This window comes from Triticum dicoccoides, chromosome 3A (genome assembly GCF_002162155.2).
Source record: "Triticum dicoccoides isolate Atlit2015 ecotype Zavitan chromosome 3A, WEW_v2.0, whole genome shotgun sequence".
Taxonomy (NCBI): domain Eukaryota; kingdom Viridiplantae; phylum Streptophyta; class Magnoliopsida; order Poales; family Poaceae; genus Triticum; species Triticum dicoccoides.
The window spans coordinates 25,026,429-25,046,321 of record NC_041384.1 but is presented as its reverse complement, the minus strand read 5'-3'; the positions used below and the strand labels follow the sequence as shown (position 1 = coordinate 25,046,321).

Genomic DNA, 19,893 nt, shown 5'->3' with positions numbered 1-19,893 from the left:
TTTGACACCGACACACCCGAACCGTTATTTTACCTTTTTCAAAACCCCCTCTTATTTTTTAGATAATTCATCCGCAGATCATATTTAAGTCAAACAAATGCTTTTTAAAATCATCTATATCTTTTAAACCGTAACTCCGATTTGAACATATTATATATAAACTTTGATTAGAAAAATATGTAGAATATGAATATGAGATTATTTTTACCTGTTAAATATTTTTAAATATATTTGAGTCAAACCAAATGATTTTTTTAAATTATCTGTATCTTTTAAATAGTAACTTTGATTTTAACATATTATATATGAAATTTTATTAAAAAAATATGTGAAATCTAAATATGATGTTAATTTTACCTGTTAAATATGTTTAAAATTTTGTTGTGGAAGCAAACTTATAATTTATAGCGCAAGATTCATTTTTTTCATACCGGCGGCGATCCGGATTGCAAATAAACACCCCAGTATAACGATATACGAAAAAGAAAACATCGATAATTACTCAGGATGGGAATGGGCCGGGTCGGCCCGCCGGGTCGCTGACCCGGCCCGAAAAATCAAGACCAATGGGTCGGGTGGATCGGCCTCGAACCATAGTTGGGTCACTGGAGCCGGCACCGACTGACCCAATGGGTCAGCAGGGTCGACCCACCTTCAAGGCGTGAGTTAGCAGCTAGTTACTCGGGCATGCATGTGTTTTGTTGTAGTTGAGTCGTTAGTTCGTTGGTGCCCGCAGGCGTAGCTAGCTAATTCCTTTGAACGTGTAATCGTGCATGCATGTAGGATCTTTTTTTTTGAGCGGTACATGTAGGATCTGCTAGTAGGCCCGCGTCGTGCGCGCAGACATGACCAGGCCGGGCGGATCACAGCGCGCGCAGCAGGCGTGTGTGAGCGCGGCCTTGCGTATGATCAACATATCTGATTATCTTTTTGTTTTTTTCAAATCAACATATCAGATTACCTGCAACACTCGATAACAACTAGAATTTGGGCCGACCCGAGATACCCATCGAGCCAGCAAGGCCGCTGGCACTTTAAAAATGGGTCGCCCCGTGGCCTCATAAATTGACCTTGAAATCATGAGGGCCAGGTCCAAGGCCAGGTCCGGGTCGGCCCGTTCCCATCCTGAAATAATTACACATGTGTACCTCTGAAAAATGTCGCAGGGGAAAACAATAGATTTCTCATCGCGAGAGTGAGGGAAAGCGAGCAAGAGAGAGAGGGAGAGGGAGGAGAGAGGGAGAGAGACGTCTTAGGATTAACCATATTCAACACACATTTTTTGTTGTTTTGTGTGAACACCGAGACCATCGCCGGCGAGGGTGAGAAGAAGGATAAGCGGCAACACAAATATGATGCCTCGCAAAAATAAAGGAGATGGGCCTATTGTGGTCTTGAGTGATGGTTGTTGAGTTAAGAGTGTGTGTTGTGTTTTCTCTCTCGTTGCAACGCACGGACTCTTTTGCTAATACCTTATCAAATAAGGGCTTTGCTACACACACGGACGATTTTTACAGGCTTTCACGGGCTGTCACATGTGGCATAATTTAATTGGGATTAAGGGGAGAAAGGGCTCCACCCTTCCTGAAAATTAAGGGCAGAGAAGTTAATTAGCACTAAGACCTCCGTAAAAGCCCGTTGTTTGCCCGTGAGTGTAGGATTATTGATCAAATAAAATAGAACTAATATAAATAATTTTTTATCTAAAAATCACACACTGAACCGTGATCAGACCGATGAAAACCTGAACCGGCGGGCTCACCGGTTCGGTCACCGGTCTGGGTTTTTAAACTATAGGTTTGGGGCGTTGTTCCAAATTGGTTCTTTGTATCCTACAACGACGCTTATGAGTTTTGTTTTTTCAATTGAGGATAGGTGAAATGAGAATACACATGTGATACATCATGGCGAAAACTTTTCAGAGAGATCATCACGTATGTTTTGTGGAATGTAAAAGTGAAGAATCTTTTTAGGAATCCTAGCTCAACATCCTGGACTCTGCATTCACGATAAAATAGGACATCACTCAGAAAGCGGTTGGTGATAAACTTTGTAGTGTAAAGTTACAGATCTCCTCGTTTCTTTTCCTTTTTGAAACGCAAATAGCTGCTGCATTCCAGCCTTCAGGGTAAAATAAACGAGGTGCAAATATTTAGTCAATGATTTCACCAGCATTGTTTATGGGAAAACCCCATCTTCCCTCCATGAACGTCATACACCACCTCTGTCCTCTCCTGCAGCAGGGTGCCGATGACTGCAGTGATCCCTGAAGGTAAATCCGATGCCGCAGCAAATGCGAGGCACCCAACGGAGAAGATATCTCCCCGACGCCCAAAATACATCATTTGTTCCATGCCGGGGACAATATATGCCCATCCTTCGAACCATAGTGTGATGGATGTCATACTCATTCTCGTCAGACCAGTGAAGTTGTAGCAGGTGTCGAGGCCGCCCATCGACGGCGCCACGCGGTACTCCGTCGTCTGCGACTTGAACTGCTCACGAAGAACCATATAGGTCTCCGGCTTCAGGTAGGTGAACGTGGTGCCGAGCACGAACAACACGTTTCCGGCATGCGGCGCGTACGGGATCTTGGAGTAAATAGCATAAAATTACTACTTTACAGGCTAGGGTTCCAAAAAATTACCGGTTTTAAATTTTTCTCAGATAACTACCAAACAGATGGTCGGCTGTTTCAAAAAACCTAAAATGCATGTTGTTTAAAAATTAAACCTGTTTATGACAGATCGGGCCCGCACCTAAACGGTCCGTCTCTTTGACCATGTGTTTGACCGTTAACTGACATGTGGGGCCCACATGTCAGTGTCTCTTTCATAGATTTTTTACAAAATAACCCTCCAAATATTTAGAAAAAGCAATTAGGTCCCTATAATTATTTTAAAAAAGCGGGTCCTTGCACATTGTAATAGAGCAATCCGGCTGGCATGTCGTGGCCATGGAGTTGCTGCTGTCGCGCTGCCATGGCGCACTACCTGGGGTCGCTGCCGTGCAGCCTAGGGTCGCCGTCGCGCCGCCATGGCGCTGCCTGGGGTCGCCGCCGCGCCGCCATGGCGTGGGCTGGGGTCCCCGCCGCACCGCCATGGCGCTCCACCTGGTGTCGTCGCGCCGCGCCGCATGGGGTCGCCGCCTGCGGTCGCCATCGTGCCACCATGGGGCGCCGCCTGCCCTGGAACCGCCGCCCACCACGGGTCGGGCCTCGCATCTTCGGGAGTCGCCTGTGTTGCGAGGTCCACGCGCGGTCCAGCGTAGCACGAGGAGGCCGCTAGCCCGGCGCTGGGTGTAGAGAGCTCGGTGAGAAGGAGGAATGGCCGGGGTTGAGCCCCGATGATTGCCGGCGGCGAGCGGGCGAGCAGGCGGCGGAGGGAGCAGTTCTTCTTCCCCCTCGTTTTGGTCCTTGTCCTTCACCTGTTCGCCTGGGTGGGGCTTTTTTGAAAACTCTCTTTGATTATTTGCTCCATGGCTGACATGTGGGTCTCAGATGTCAGTTAACGGTCAAACAACTGGTCAGACAAACGGCTTGTTTAGGTGTGGGCCCGATCTGTCATAAACTGGTTTAATGTTTAAACAACATGCATTTTGGGTTTTTTGAAACAGTCGACCACTCATTTGGTAGTTATCTGAGAAAAATTAAAAACCGGTAGTTTTTTGGAACCCTAGCCTGTAAAGTAGTAGTTTTATGCTATTTTCTCGGGATCTTGACATCCACCCCGCTAACATCTAGTTTGGTGAGCCGGACAACGTACATGTTTGGGAGTAGAGTGTTGGTCCGTAAGGGGGTGTAGACAACGAAGTGGCGGGAGCGTTCTGGCCGGGGTGCCCCAATGGAGAGGAAGCCCTGGGCAGCGACCGTAGAGGGTAGGCAGTAGGAGAAGGCCACCGTGTCCGGAGACTAAGGAGCTCGAGATGCCAATGAGTGGTTGTCCCGACTGAGATCGAGAACGCCGGATAAGCTCTCAGAAGTTTCGCTGCCTATCTCCAAGCATATGGCCCTGATGTTTTCCTGTGTCACTTGCGAGAGCGCGTGTGTGTCCATCACGGCGGTGGCATTGAAAACCATGGAGCCATCCTTGCTCTCAGTGACCGTGCAGCTAGGTCCGGAGCAGGACTTCAACGGGCACTCCGGCGAGCCGCATGGGACTTGGACAATGGAGGAAGACTGAGAAGGGTGGAATGCCTTGTCGATGGCATCATCGACACGCGTCTTGCACTGGATAAACGTGGTTCCCAGTGTGGTATCAAATGACACGGCGAGCTTCTGCGCCGGAGTGCCGTAGCCGACGACTACGTGGAACTCGGAAGCGCCCGGGAGAGTTGGGAAGGGAATGCCAATGGTTGGGATGGTCGCACCGGAGTTAAGTAGCCGTGAGTGTGGACGACTTAGGCTGCCACTGCGTCGGAGAAAGCCACGAAGAGCGAGCGTAGACGTGTTGAGGGGAGAGCATGGGCTTAGTCGATGGAGTACGGGCAACTTTGTTGCTATTCCCCCGTCATCTCCTGGAGAAATATACATATGTTAGTTGACTTGTCGTATTTTAGATTGAAGAGGTCAAAAAAGCCAGATGCAAGAATAATGAACCAAGCTGCCAGGGTCTGCACCACAAATCAATGATAGATAGCAAGACTAAGTTAACCAAGGAAGCCAACTTGTTTGAAAAAGAAATTTTTTCCGAACTCTGAAGTTATCGTCCCAAGATTATTGAAGTTGCAGATGATATCAAAGTTGCCATGTGATAACTTTTGTAATGAAAGGCCATAACTTTTTCCCGTGAACAACGCCTCATGACCGAAACCTCGCCTCCTCCCGCTCCGGGAGCGGCGACCACCAAACCGGCGTGCACACTCCGGGCACGCCGGCCACTAAACGTCCTCCTTCACCAACTCAATGCTGGAGCCCACCCGGTTCAGCGCACTCCGTGGCGGCGCATCTGGCTGCACTTTTTTCTCCCCGGGCTCCGAGAGGTGTGATTCTGGACCATGGTTCAGCCGAACCTATGGTCAACGCCGTACGATTCAACATCCTGCTACATGTGGATCCGCGTCATGCATTGTTTAACATGCAAACAGCTCTCATCATGCATTTTTTTAATCAATCATGCACGGATCCTTATAAAAAGTGTCCATAGATCAATGGTGTCGAGCGTAGGTTTGGCTGAACCATGGTTCCGTATAACATTTTCGCTGGGCTCCTCCATCTGGATCTGGCGCCGCCCCTCACCCCAAACTGCTGGGTCCGGCGGTACCCCTCCTGCTGGCTCGGGGCAGGAGGTGGGGGAATCAAGTCGAGCCGGCGCCCTGCGCGGGCATTCAAGCCCGAGGCCAGCTGCGCCCAGGCGCATCAACTCCACCATCTGCGCCCCTCCAGCCTATTCATTGTCTGCACCGGCCTCGACGCCTCGGCTGCAGTCTATCATCTGCGCTCCGCCTAGCCCCCCCATTAACTCTGCGTGGGCGGGGAAGACCAGTGACCGCCGTGGCGGGGTGAAGACCGTTTCCTCCCTGAAATGGACTGTGGTCGCTTCGAAGCGCCGGCGGCGTGCACCGCCCGTACCAGTCTCGGGGCGGCGTGGTTATGGCGGCCTGCGGCCCGGCCTTGTGCGGGAGCGCGCCGAGCTGCGTCGCGTGGCCTTTTTAAGGCGCTTCCGGGGTTGCTGCTTGAGGTGCCTCGCCCCAAACCACCGTGCAGCTGACTGCCGAGACCGGTGAGGTGCGCCGACTGCTGGAGATCCGGGCACCGTGCTCGTGCTCCGGTCTGTAAGGCGAGGTGTGTGCTTCCACCCCACCCCCACTTTCCAGCCCGCCGCCTCGCCGCACCACCCAGCTCGCCCCCACCATCGACCAACGCCACCCTCTCCCCTCGCCGGCCCCGTCCCGCGGCCCCCTCCCCCACGGGCCGCCGCCTAACCCCACCAGCCAAACCGCGCCCCCGCCCGTCCGTTCCTTCCCGCGCTCCCATGGCGTACCGCCCCGGCGAGGCGTCGCAGCGTCTGGGGGCTGGGACCACGTTCACCACCAGCACCCAGGCGATGGAAGATGCTGCCCGCACCCTGCGCGCTTCGGCCATCCTGGTCACCATGTCGGAGAGGAGGCAGGACATCAACCCCCAGCTGGTGGCCAAGGCACTGAAGCGTGACCTCAACATCCCCTGGGACCAGATGCATGTCTCAAAGCATCACCCAGAAGACTTCCTGGTATGTTTCGGCCATGCCCGCCATCGCGACATTGCGGTGGACGCTGGGGTCGTGACATGCCGGGGAGTGGCGCTCACCCTCTCTCCCTAGTCGCCGGTCGCCCGCGGCCACCAACGCGTTTCCCGTTTCTACTGCCGGCTGGCGATCGAGGGGATCCCCGTCCAGGCCTGGCGCAAGGAAGCTGTGCAGGACGTGATCGGCCTCTCCTGCAAGGTCGATCGCCTGGACAGGCAAACCACCTCCCTCTCCAACACGTCCCTGGCCTACGCCTGGGTCTGGGCCTGGTCGCCGGACGACATCCCCACAGCGAACGACTTCTCCATCATCGACAGGCCTTCTGACAGCCGTGGACGTCCTCCGCCGCCGGAGGGCTGGCCGCGTGAGGAGGGGCCTCAGGGACCGCAACCCGGTGCTGATCCACCTCGACGAGACCCAAGACTTCACGCTGGTGTCAGAGCGGCCCTCCGGTGCAAGCACGAAGTGGCCGCTCCGTGCCCGGTTCCGCTGGGTGCGAGAGGTTGAAGATGGCCGTGCGGGCACAGGCCGCCGCCGTGCCCTGTCGCAATGCGAAAGGGGGCCACGACACCGTCCTCACGACGATGATGACGAGCATCCAGAAGGTCATGGCCGCCAGAGTGCGCGCTCCCGCTCGAGCTAGCGCGGTGGCCTCCTGGGCTGCCGTACGGACGGGCAGGTGCGTGGCTCTGCCAGCCGCCAGCGTGGCGGCTCTGGGACCCGTCACGGGTGGCGCAGGAGCACGTCGCCTCGTGACCACTTGTGGCACCGCGAGGCCAGTCCTGGGTCTGAGAGCCCAGACAGGCGCAGCCGGTCGCGCTCCAAGGAGAGGTTCCTGGGGAGGGACCGCGAGCTGGCACACGGCTCACCTCACTCCTGCCTTCCCCAAGACGACGCGAGGACCCAAGCCCTGATGCTGCCCGTCCTGCAAGGGATGCTAGTGGAGGAGGAGACGCCCTCGGGTGATGTGTTGCTTGGCGTGCATGTCTTCCCGACGGAGCCTGACATGGCTACCTTCCATGACGAGGTGGAGGCAGCCTGGGGAGAGCTCACGCGCGCTGACCCTCTCTTGCTCGAACTGGAGGCGCTGTCCAGTTGGCAGGAGGGCGTTGGAGCGGCCCCAGCTCTGCTAGTGGACCCACCGGGCGGATGGGAGCTCTCGCCAATCGGTGGCCTTGACGGGCCGTGGGCCGAACCCCCGACTGATGCGGTTGGGCTTGGGCCAGACCGGGCCAACCCGGAGGAGCTGAACCTGGTAGGGGACGTGTTGCTGGCCCAGGTGGGGTCGGAGCACTCCTTCCTTACCAGCGAGCTGGCGCGCAAGCCGTGGCCCAATCTAGGCTATCTGGTGCCGGCGCCGCCACAGCCTGTGCCGGTCCCCCCGGCAGATGAGCTCTGCTGGCCGGTGGCCATGGATGGTGACAAGCGGGAGCGCCTCATGACCGCCGAACAGCTAGCCTCCCAACTCCAAGCCCTGGAGGTCGACGGCGCCACCACCTTTCTGTGCAAGGTATTCAAGATGCTTCCACCCTCCATCATGGGCACCCCACCAACACCACCAGGGCCTCAGATAGAGGAGGTGAACACGACGTCCTGCACGGTGCCCACGCCCACACCTCCACGCAGGGCCAGCGCCAGGATCACCAAGACTGCGGGGGCATGACCCAGGAGCAGAGGGCGCAAGCCCGCCTTGCCCAGCAACTGCACTTCATTGACGAGCCCGGGGAGTTCAGCGCTCATGTCCGGGCGCGCTACATCGACCGTTCCAAGCAACCCCTCGGCAAGCTCACGGCCACCTTGGCGAAGGCGGCTGGGGTGCGCTCGAGGGCCCGCATCAACCTGCCAGACAAAGATCTCCGTGACCTAGCAGGAGAGGACGCCGCCGGGATGGTCTGACTGGCCATCCATGCCGCCCGGGATCCCATTAGTTTCCATGGCAGTCAAGCTTTCTACTAGAGTATCAGTGTTGTGTAGCTACCGCACCGGCGTGAGGCTGCCGTGCCGTAAGCTTAGAGTTAGTTTGTTGTGACCTCGCTGGGCGCCCGTACCATTTTACCGGCGGTACCTGTCACTTGTCTCAACCAGTCTCGCTGCTCGCCCGCGGAGCATGCTTATGAAAAGGGATTGCTATGTCTTGAGCTTGCGTTGGTTTTCCCCGAAGAGGAAGGGATGATGCAGCAGAGTAGCGTAAGTATTTCCCTCAGTTTTTGAGAACCAAGGTATCAATCTAGTAGGAGGCCACGCTCAAGTCCCTCGTACCTGCACAAAACGATAGCTACTCGCAACCAACGCGATTAGGGGTTGTCAATCCCTTCATGGTCACTTACAAGAGTGAGATCTGATAGATATAATATTTTTGGTATTTTTGGTATAAAGATGCAAAGTAAAAAGTAAAGGCAAAGTAAAAAGCAAAGCAAGATTAAAGTGATGGAGATTGATATGATGAGAATAGACCCGGGGGCCATAGGTTTCACTAGTGGCTTCTCTCAAGAGCATAAGTATTCTACGGTGGGTGAAAAAATTATTGTTGAGCAATTGACAGAATTGAGCATAGTTATGAGAATATCTGGGCATGATCATGTATATAGGCATCACATCCGTGACCAGTAGACCAAAATGATTCTGCATCTACTACTATTACTCCACTCATCGACCGCTATCCAGCATGCATCTAGAGTATTAAGTTTAAAAACAGAGTAACGCTTTAAGCAAGATGACATGATGTAGAGAGATAAATTCATGCAATATGAAATAAACCCCGTCTTGTTATCCTCGATGGCAACGATGCAATACGTGCCTTGCTGCCCCTTCTGTCACTGGGAAAGGACACCGCAAGATCGAACCCAAAGCTAAGCACTTCTCCCATGGCAAGAACTACCAATTAGTTGGCCAAACCAAATGGATAATTCGAAGAGACTTGCAAAGATAACCAATCATATATAAAAGAATTCAGAGAAGATTCAAATATTATTCATAGATAGACTTGATCATAAACCCACAATTCATCGGTCTCAACAAACACACCGCAAAAAGAAGATTACATCGAATATATCTCCACAAGAGAGGGGGAGAACTTTGTATTGAGATCCAAAAGAGAGAAGAAGCCATCTAGCTACTAAATATGGACCCAAAGGTCTGATGTAAACTACTCACACTTCATCGGAGAGGCTATGATGATGTAGAAGCTCTCCGTGATGATGGCCCTCTTCCGGCAGAGCTCCGGAACAGGCCCCAAGATGGGATCTCGTGGATACAGAAAGTTGCGGCGGTGGAATTAGGTTTTTGGCTCCTTATCTGGTCGTTTGGGGGTACGTATGTATATATAGGAGGAAGAAGTACGTCGGTGGAGCATCGAGGGGCCCACGAGGCAGGGGGTCGCGCCCCCACCCTCGTGACCGCCTCTCTGATGACTTGGCATAGGGTCCAAGTCTCCTGGATCACGTTCGGTGAGAAAATCACGTTCCCGAAGGTTTCATTCCGTTTGGACTCCATTTGATATTCCGTTTCTTCGAAACACTGAAATAGGCAAAAAACAACAATTCTGGGCTGGGCCTCCGGTTAATAGGTTAGTCCCAAAAATAATATAAAAGTGGAAAATAAAGCCCAATATAGTCCAAAACAGTAGATAATATAGCATGAAGCAATCAAAAATTATAGATACGTTGGAGCACTAGTGCAGAACCGGGCAATAGCACCGGTTCGTAAGGCCCTTTAGTGCCGGTTCCATAACCGGCACTAAAGAGTGGTCACTAAAGGCCCCCCCTTTAGTACCGGTTCAGCACGAACTGGTGCTAAAGGGCAACCATGTGGCACGAGCCAGCTCCGGGGGGCGGGAGCCCTTTAGTACCGGTTGGTACACCAACCGGTACTAAAATGTTTGGGGGGGGTTTTGGTTTTATGATTTCTTTTTCATTTAATTTTGTGTTTTCCATTTGAATTCTTTTTCGTTTGTTGGTATTTTACGATACTACACATTGTACACGTTATGCATATATATATATATATATATAAATAGAATTTCTAGTAGAATCAATCATATATATATCATCAATGTCTCACAAACCACCATATTAATTCACACATACACACATGTATAGCTATATACAATTTCTCCTACATATGCATGTTGCCTTCGGAGCCAGTGGCATTAGCCTAATTGGTGCCTTCGGAGCACGATGACAATTGGAAGTGGTTCATGACCTGGTCGATGGGGGCAGTAGCAGGTAATAGTATTCTCCCTTCGGATTTATGACCTGGTCGAGAAAAATCCCGCTATTTCCTCTTGAAGTGCTTCTACGCGCTCCGTTTCTAGGAGCTTGTCCCGCACCTCTTTGAACTGTTAAGAAGGAGATCAATATGCATGTGTATTAGTTGTGTGACTAGATATCGATAATGGTGTAAAAATTGTGAATAGTGTTCTGACAAGCGTACCCATTCCTGTTTTTGAGATATGCTCTTTTCGGACGCCATCATGCGAATGTTCTCGCAAACGCAGAATGCACACAGATCAGTCCCCTGCGCCTGCTTCAGGGCCTTTATTACGAGAATGGAATTTAATTTGATCAGATAATAATTAATCAAGCATGATAATTAAAGAGATGGCAGCTAGCTAGCTAGCTAGTACTACTTAATTACTTACCTTGTGTCGAAACCATTTCAGCTGTCGTTTCCATTCGCCTTCCGTGACGCTGATGAACCTTGCCCAAGCCCTGCCCGCCGACAAAGAAAATGAATAAAGGGGTTATTAAATAGTTCATATCATGAAATGACAAACTAAATAGGCCGAGATATATAGTTAATAATGATTGAAATTACCTGTTGACTATCCCAAACAAGATGTTATAGTCACTATTTGCTTTGAGTAGTGAGTCCAGTATTTGAACTGTTCCGGCGTCAACTTTAATGATACACAAGATCCAGTGAAATCTGCATGCACACACGTTTGCATGTCTTAATTAAGCGGGCATATGTAAGCAAAAACATGTAGCTAGCTAGTAGGCAAAACAGAGAATTTGTAGTACAAGAAAGTGTGACTCACTGAAAGTTGTAAGGAGGTAGTATATCTTCATTGTATTTGAGGCGCTTCAAGAACTCTAGCATGTTGTCCTCTACCTGCTTTTCATGATGCTTGTTTATTTTCCATGTGTATTCATTAACGGTGTTTGGGTCAATGAACCTAATGCCATAGCGTCCACCTTTTCTCATTTCATACATCTTCATCCTGCATAATACCACAGAAAAGAATATAGTAAGGATAATTACAGGTAATGATTGATCAAAAGGATCACTACAGCTAGCTTGAGACTTAAATTACAGAAAGAAATCACTTACAGACAATAGCAACTGACGATAGATTTGTCGAGTGAGTCTTGATTGTATAACTGAAATAGTTCAGAATACTCAACGGTCACAGGTTTCTCATGGTAGTAATGATCCTTCTTGACTTGCACCATGAGGGACTCTCGATCGGATCTCTTGGTAATGTCCATGTACCATTGATGCAATTCATACATTCTCGTTGGGAGCTTCTTAACCTCTTCTGGCTTGACCAAAGGTTGGCCCCGGGCATATTTCTGTTTTATTTCCTCCTCTGTAAGCACAGGCATGTCCTCGATCTCGAGGAGTTGTCCAACAGTGATGTTGAGAGTTTCAGCCTGCATTATATGCTCCTGGGTTATTACCACATCGCCCACCTCGGGAACATAAGCTGTTTGCCCACAATAATATTAGGCGCGTGTACTGTCATGTGTTGTTGGCGGCATAACAAGCGAGGGGATCGATTGCGCCGCCTATTCTCCCAGCTGGGCAACAGTTTTCCCGCATTTTTTGACGGCTGCTTGTTGTTTGCTCGAGCTCGAGCTCGCCTCCTTCTTTAGACGTTGTCGATGTAACTTCCTGATGTGGCGCTCATAGTCTATGTCAACAGGCTTAGGAGCTGGTGGTTGAGCCATACGAATGAAGTGGTCAACTACTTCCACAAGCACTTTCTCCCTTGGCGGCGGTGGCGGTTTCGGTCCAAAATGGGCGCCGACTTCTGCCTGCACTATGGCATTGGTTTGCTCCTCGGTCCTGTCGTAAGCCCTCTCAGGAAGAGGAATAGTGAGGTTTAGACCATATTTATATCGCTTGCCTCTGCCTGTACTTCCTGTACTATGACCTCAACTCGTACTGCTACGCACCATAGCTGCGGGGTGTCTCTTCTGCGATTGCTGAGGCGGCGGAGACGACTGACGGGGCTGAGTTGGAGGAGGAGGAGTGGCCTGAAGCTGTGCCGGACTTGCAGTGGCCTGAGGTTGTGCCGGACTTGGAGGAGGAGTGGACGTCTGACGCTGTGTCGGACTTGGAGGAGGAGTGGCCTGACACTTTGCCGGACTTGTAGGAGGAGGAGTGGCCTCACGCGTTGGTGGACTTGGAGGAGCGGGAGTCTGCTGACTTGGTGGCGGACTTAGACGAGGAGTTGGGTGACGCGGTGTCGGTGGCCTTCGAAAGATGATGCAATCCTTTCTCCATGGGATGATACGATGTTTGGCATCTCCAAGTGTGTGCTCCTCGTCACCTCTAGGAATGTCAAGCTCTAGCCCCGAATATTGGTCCACCACCTCATCAACCACGACACGAGCATAGCCTGCTGGAATCGGGTTGCAATGGAAGGTTGCATCGGGGGAATTTGTAATAGCAACGCCGTCCGCCACCTTCAAGGATATGTTCTTAATTTTGAAGTGTAGCTCGCAGTTAGTGTTCTCCGCGATGTCATCCACGGGGTATCTATCCAGCATTGCGTCAAACGGGGCAGAACCCACGCTGCTTCTCAGCATGGATGGGGCGGTGGTATCCAATGCTGGATCATCCACTAGCTGCTGCAGCTGCTGAGACCCCCTTTGCTGGCTAAGTGAGTCGATCTGCTCCTGCTGCCACTGGAATTTGATTGCCAAGTCTGCGTGCGCTGATTCTAGGCCTTGAAGGCGTTCATAGTCGAGCTTCCTCTGCTCCTCCTCCATCTTCCTCTTCTTCTCCTCCGCAATCTTCTTTCTCGCACGGGTTCTGTAGTCGGCATTCCAGTCCGAAAACCCCTCATACCACGGAATAGCACCCATGCCTCGTGTTCTTCCCGGGTGTTCAGGATTTCCCAGGGCACGCGTAAGCTCGTTGTTCTCTCTGTTGGGCTCGAACAACCCGGATCGAGCCTCTTCTATTGCAACAAGTAGCTTATCTTCGGCTCCGTCCAGACATGCCTTCTTGGAAACTTTGCCTGTCTTCGGGTCCAACTCCCCCCATGCGCATAGAACCAAGTCCTGCACCTGGGGGGCCAGCTCAATGTTTCTGGAGTGACACTTGCATCCAGCATCTCTTTCTCAGACTTATCCCACTTAGGCATTCCCACCGCATAACCACCTGGCCCCAGCTTATGGAACTTATCCTTTTTTGCGGCATTGGCCTTGTTTATTCTTGACCGCTCCTTAGATAATTCTGAATCCTTGAATTTCACGAAATCGTCCCAATGAGCACTTTGATTCTCTAGTGTTCCCTCGAATACTGGAGTCTTCCTTCCTCCCTTGACGTACTTGTCCCATTCACGATTCTTGTGGTTCTTGAATGCAACCGCCATCTTCCTAAGAGCAGCGTCCTTGACATTCTGCACATCTGCTTCTGTGAAATGATCTGGTCGGTGAAATGTTCCATGAGAGTATCCCAAAGCAGACTTTTTTGTCTGTCGTCGACAAAAGTAAGATCTGGACGTGGCTTTGCTGGCTCTCTCCATTCTTGAAGGGAGATCGGGAGTTGGTCCTTCACAAGAACTCCGCACTGACGAACGAACTTGTCCGCAATCTTTTTAGGCGCTAATGGTTCGCCATTAGGTTTGATTGCCTCGATATTATACTTTACGCCCTCCTTCAACTTTTTGTTCGGGCCTCATTTCGTCCTGTTGCCTGAAGATTTGCTCGATCCGGATGGCTGAAAGAAGAAAGATCGATTCGTTAATATATCTTCAACTCATTTAAAACATGTGATGATCACCAGATGCCTGCTTATATAATATATATACCTCTCCGGTGTTGTCATAATCGTAGTTCATGACTTCATCAGGACGTCGCGATCGAATATCATATCACCCTCTCCAGTGTTGTTTAGAAATTCGGAGCCGTCATAATCTTCTTCATTTTGATCATCATCTGGCCCACGTATTATATCGAACATGGTCTGTTCTCCCTCTCTGTCGGTATTGTCCGCCATAGCTTTTATTTAACTATGCCAAAAGAAATATAGAACAATTTAGTATTCAAATTACATCGTCTCGAATAATAGATATAATCTCGAATACATCGTCTCAAAAAATAGATATAATCTCGAATACATCGTCTCGAATAATAGATATAATCTCGAATACATCGTCTCGAATAATAGATATAGTCTCGAATACATCGTCTCGAATAATATATAATCTCGAATACATCGTCTTGAATATTATATATCGAGTACATCACTGGCTAGGTAGCTAATAAAGATCGAATACTACAGAAGAATCTAGGACACTCGCGGTTCCTGTGGCGCGGGCGGTGGACACCCAAAGAGAAGGAACCCTCACAGGATCATAGCTGAAGTGAGATCCCTAAAGAAACGCCAGGTATTGGAGAACTTGCCGCCCTCTAACGCAACCATGTAGCGATGGACGTGCTTGTCCTTCTCCCTGACACGGCGACGTACCACCTCCAGCGGGGCCGGCTCCCTCCGCACCGAAACTGGCCCACGCAAACGCCACCAAATGAGATCAGGGTCGACGACAGGACCCGGGGCTGGGTTCCTCATCAAGCGGCATGCCCCTCCAGGCAGCACCTCCCAGTGCCAGCCCGATGGAGCCCAGTCCCGCACATGGGTCAGTCAGACGTCGTCGCGGACGGGTCGACGGCGAGGATGCGGGCCGGGCATCGTCGAGAACAAATACTAGCTATATGCCCGCAAAAAGTAACATTTTTTAATGATTGGATTTTGATAACTAAAATTTCTAACATTTCTATATAACACTAATTATGCTATCATTGCATATGTCAAAATTCTATATGCTATTTCATACTAATTAAACATCTAACACTAAAAACAGAAAACACAACTTTTATACATCCATTAAAAAACTGAAAAACAACATTATATAAAAAATTCCCATAATAATTAAACACTAATTATATCCATCTAACATGCATTCATACATATATACTAGTGAAAAAATAATAATCTAAAAAATCTAAACTAATTAAACATACAAAATATGTATATACTAATATATACATGCATTAATTCATACATATGTACGTGTGTGTGTGTGTTCATCATGCTTGTGTGTGTGTGTATGGGCTCGGGGAGGGGCGGCGCCCATGGTGGCCGCCGGGGGCGAGGGAGAGGGGTTAGAGGGGGAGAGCTCATAGCGGGGCGATGGCGACGGCGAGGCGACGGCCGGGGGCGGCGACGCGGGGACGGCGCGACAGGGACGGGCCCGGGGCGGCGACGGAGACGAAGGCGGCGACGGGGACGGGGGCGGCGACGGCGACGGCGTCGATCGATCGGGGCGCGCGGGCGGTGCTTCAATGGGGAAACAGAGGAAGAAACAGAGGGAGAATGAAATTTTCGTAAGTGTTGTATATATAGAAGGCACCTTGAGTACCGGTTGGTGCCACGAACCGGTACTAAAGGGGGTGCGCTGGCGCAGGTGTGGTGCGCAAGTTTAGTCCCACCTCGCTAGCCGAGGGGCGACCGCACTGGTTTATAAACCCCCGTGCGGTAGCTTTCTCGAGCTCCTCTCCAAAGCAGGCCTACTGGGCATACATGTTCTGTGCTGCCCTGTTAGCCTACTGGGCCTTTGCGGGCCTGTATCCTAGCCCAACAACAGGTTGGGTTTCTAGTCGTATGCAGGCCGCTCTGGCCTAGTAGGCGGGCTTTATTTTTTATTTTTTTGCTTTATTTATTTTTGAGTTGTTTTTTGTGTATTTAGAGTTTCTTTGTGAATATTTTTGCTTTAGGTACAAAAAATTACAAACTTTCTGTTAGTGCCCGTAGTTTTCAAATTTGAATAGTTTAAATTTTGAATTATTTGAAATTAGTGTGAATCACTAGTTTGTGAATAACTTAACTTTAAAAATCAGTAAAGGCATGAAAGAATTTGTTTGCACATAAAATTTCTTCGCGTTTCAAATGCCAAAACACACAATTAACTACCCTAACTATTACAGAGATTCCCTTCTGGGTGTGAAACACAGAAGAAAGTGATGATAGTGAAGCCGATCACATCCCAGATCTTTGGGTGTGAAACTTTTTCATCGCGTGTGTCCCTTTGCGCCGTAACCATGGGAAATCTTCATCATTTAACGGGATGCTCGGGTCAATATTCACTGTAAATGGAGCAATTTCATCAAACTTTTCATAATCTTCTGACTTGTCTGTCTTGTCATCCACTCCCATGATGTTTCTCTTCCCAGAAAGAACTATGTGCCGCTTTGGCTCATCGTACGATGCATTCGCTTCCTTATCTTTTCTTTTTCTTGGCTTGGTAGACATGTCCTTCACATAGAAAACCTGTGCCACATCATTGGCTAGGACGAATGGTTCATCTGCATACGCAAGATTGTTGAGATCCACTATTGTCATTCCGTACTGCGGGTCTTCCGTTACCCCGCCTCGTGTCATATTGACCCATTTGCACCGAAACAAAGGGACCTTCAAACCACGTCGATAGTCAAGTTCCCATATGTCCTGTATATAACCATAATATGTTTCCTTTCCCGTCTTGGTTTCTGCATCAAAGCGGACACCACTGTTTTGGTTGGTGCTCTTCTTATCTTGGGCGATCGTGTAAAATGTATTACCATTTATCTCGTACCCTTTGAAAGTCATTATATTCGAAGATGGTAACTGGGACAGCAAGTACATGTCATCTTCAATAGAGGTGTCATGCATGGTACGTGTCTGCAACCAGCTGGCGAAACTCCTGGTTTATTCACGTGTAATCCAGTCATCAGACCGCTCCGGGTGTTTGGAGTGTAGCAAATTCTTGTGTTCATCCATATACGGAGCCACCAAGGCGGAATTCTATAGAACTGTGTAGTGTGCTTCAGTGAGAGAATGTCCGTCCATACATATTATTTGTTCCCCTCCTAGCATGCCTTTTCCATCCAGTCTGCCCTTATGCCGCGATTCAGGAACACCAATCGGCTTAAGGTTAGGAATAAAGTCAATAAAAACTCAATGACCTCCTCATTTTGATGGCCCTTGGAGATGCTTCCTTCTGGCCTAGAACGGTTATGAACATATTTCTTTAAGACTCCCATGAACCTCTCAAAGGGGAACATATTGTGTAGAAATACAGGACCCAAAACGTTAATCTCTTCGCATAGGTGAACTAGGACGTGCGTCATGATGTCGAAGAAGGATGGTGGGAACACCAACTCGAAACTGACAAGACATTGCACCAAATCATTCTCTAACCTTGGTATGATTTCTGGATCGATTACCTTCTGAGAGATTGCATTGAGAAATGCACATAGCTTCACAATGGCTAATCGAACGTTTTCCGGTAGAAGCCCCCTCAATGCAACCGGAAGCAGTTGCGTCATAATCACGTGGCAGTCATGAGACTTTAGGTTCTGGAATTTTTTCTCTGCCATGTTTATTATTCCCTTTATATTCGACGAGAAGCCAGACGGTACCTTAATACTGAGCAGGCATTCAAAGAAGATTTCCTTCTCTTCTTTGGTAAGAGCGTAGCTTGCATGACCCTGATGTATGCCGTCTTTTCCGTGCATACGTTGCTGGTCCTCTCGTGCCTCAGGTGTATATTTTGTCTTCCCATACACGCCCAAGAAGCCAAGCAGGGTCACACAAAGATTCTTCGTCACGTGCATCACGTCGATTGCGGAGCGGACCTCTAGGTCTTTCCAATAGGGCAGGTCCAAAAATATGGATTTCTTCTTCCACATGGGTGCGCGTCCGTCAGCGTCATTCGGAACAGGTTGTCCACCAGGACCCTTTCCAAAGACCACCTTCAAATCCTTGATCATATCATGTACATCAGCACCAGTACGGTGGCGAGGCTTCGTCCGGTGATCTGCCTCACCTTTGAAATGCTTGCCTTTCTTTCTTACGGGATGCCTGCTCGGAAGAAATCGACGATGTCCCAGGTACACATTCTTCTTACAATTAGCCAAATATATACTGTCGGTATCGTCCAAACAGTGCGTGCATGCGCAGTATCCCTTGTTTGTCTGTCCTGAAAGGTTACTGAGAGCAGGCCAATCATTGATGGTCACGAACAGCAACGCCTTTAGGTCAAATTCTTCCCCCATGTGCTCATCCCATGCACGTACACCTGTTCCATTCCACAGTTGTAAGAGTTCTTCAACTAATGGCCTTAGGTATACATCAATGTCGTTGCCGGGTTGCTTAGGGCCTTGGATGAGCACTGGCATCATAATGAACTTCCACTTCATGCACAACCAAGGACAAAGGTTATACAAACATAGAGTCACAGGCCAGGTGCTATGGTTGCTGCTCTGCTCCCCAAAAGAATTAATGCCATCTGCGCTTAGACCAAACCATACGCTCCTTGCGTCATCTGCAAACTCCTTCCCGTACTATCTTTCAATTTTTCTCCACTGCGACCCTTCAGCGGGTACTCTCAACTTTCCGTCTTTCTTACGGTCTTCTCTGTGCCATCGCATCGCCTTGGCATGCTCTTTGTTTTGGAACAAACGTTTCAACCGTGGTATTATAGGAGCATACCACATCACCTTGGCAGGAATCTTCTTCCTGGGGCGCTCGCCCTCGACATCACCAAGGTCATCGCGGCTGATCTTATAGCGCAATGCACCACATACCGGGCAAGCGTTCAAATCCTCGTACTCACCGCGGTAGAGGATGCAATCATTAGGGCATGCATGTATCTTCTGCACCTCTAACCCTAGAGGGCAGACAGCCTTCTTTTCTTCGTACGTACTCTCAGGCAATTCGTTGTCCTTTGGAAGCAAATCCTTTATCATTACCAGCAACTTTCCAAATCCCTTGTCAGATACACCATTCTCTGCCTTCCATTGCAGCAATTCCAGTGTGGTGCCCAGCTTTTTCTTGTCACCTACGCAATTCGGGTACAACAATTTTTTGTGATCCTCTAACATGCGCTGCAACTTCTTCTTCTCCAAATCACTTGCGCAGTTTCTCTTTGCATCGGCAATGGCCCGACCTAGATCATCAACGGGCTCATCTGATGCCTCTTCTTCAGCTTCTTCCCGCATTGTCGGCTCAGCTTCTTCCCGCATTACCGGCTCAGCTTCTTCCCCCATTGTTGTATCATCGTATTCAAGGAACCCATGGCCAGGATAGCTGTCGTCGTCCTCTTCTTCTTCATTGTCTTCCATCATAACCCCTCTTTCTTCGTGCTTGGTCCAAACATTATAGTGGGGCATGAAACTGGACTTAAACAGGCGGACTTGAATGGTTCTTGACGTAGAGTAATTGTGACCATTCTTACAGCGAGCACATGGACAAGGCATAAAACCATCCGCCCGCTTGTTTGCCTCAGCCGCAAGCAGAAAAGTATGCACGCCCTCAACTAACTGGGGAGAGCATCGGTCATCGTACATCCATTGCCGGCTCATCTTCATTACACAACATCGAATAGACCAAATTA

The 19,893-nt window shown here is 49.8% G+C and overlaps 1 pseudogene; it reads right to left on the bottom strand.

Moving 5' to 3' along the window:
• Nucleotides 1–2,165: 2,165 nt before the first annotated feature.
• The window catches only part of LOC119271057, a 29,493-nt pseudogene continuing 11,765 nt past the window's right edge, over nucleotides 2,166–19,893 (bottom strand).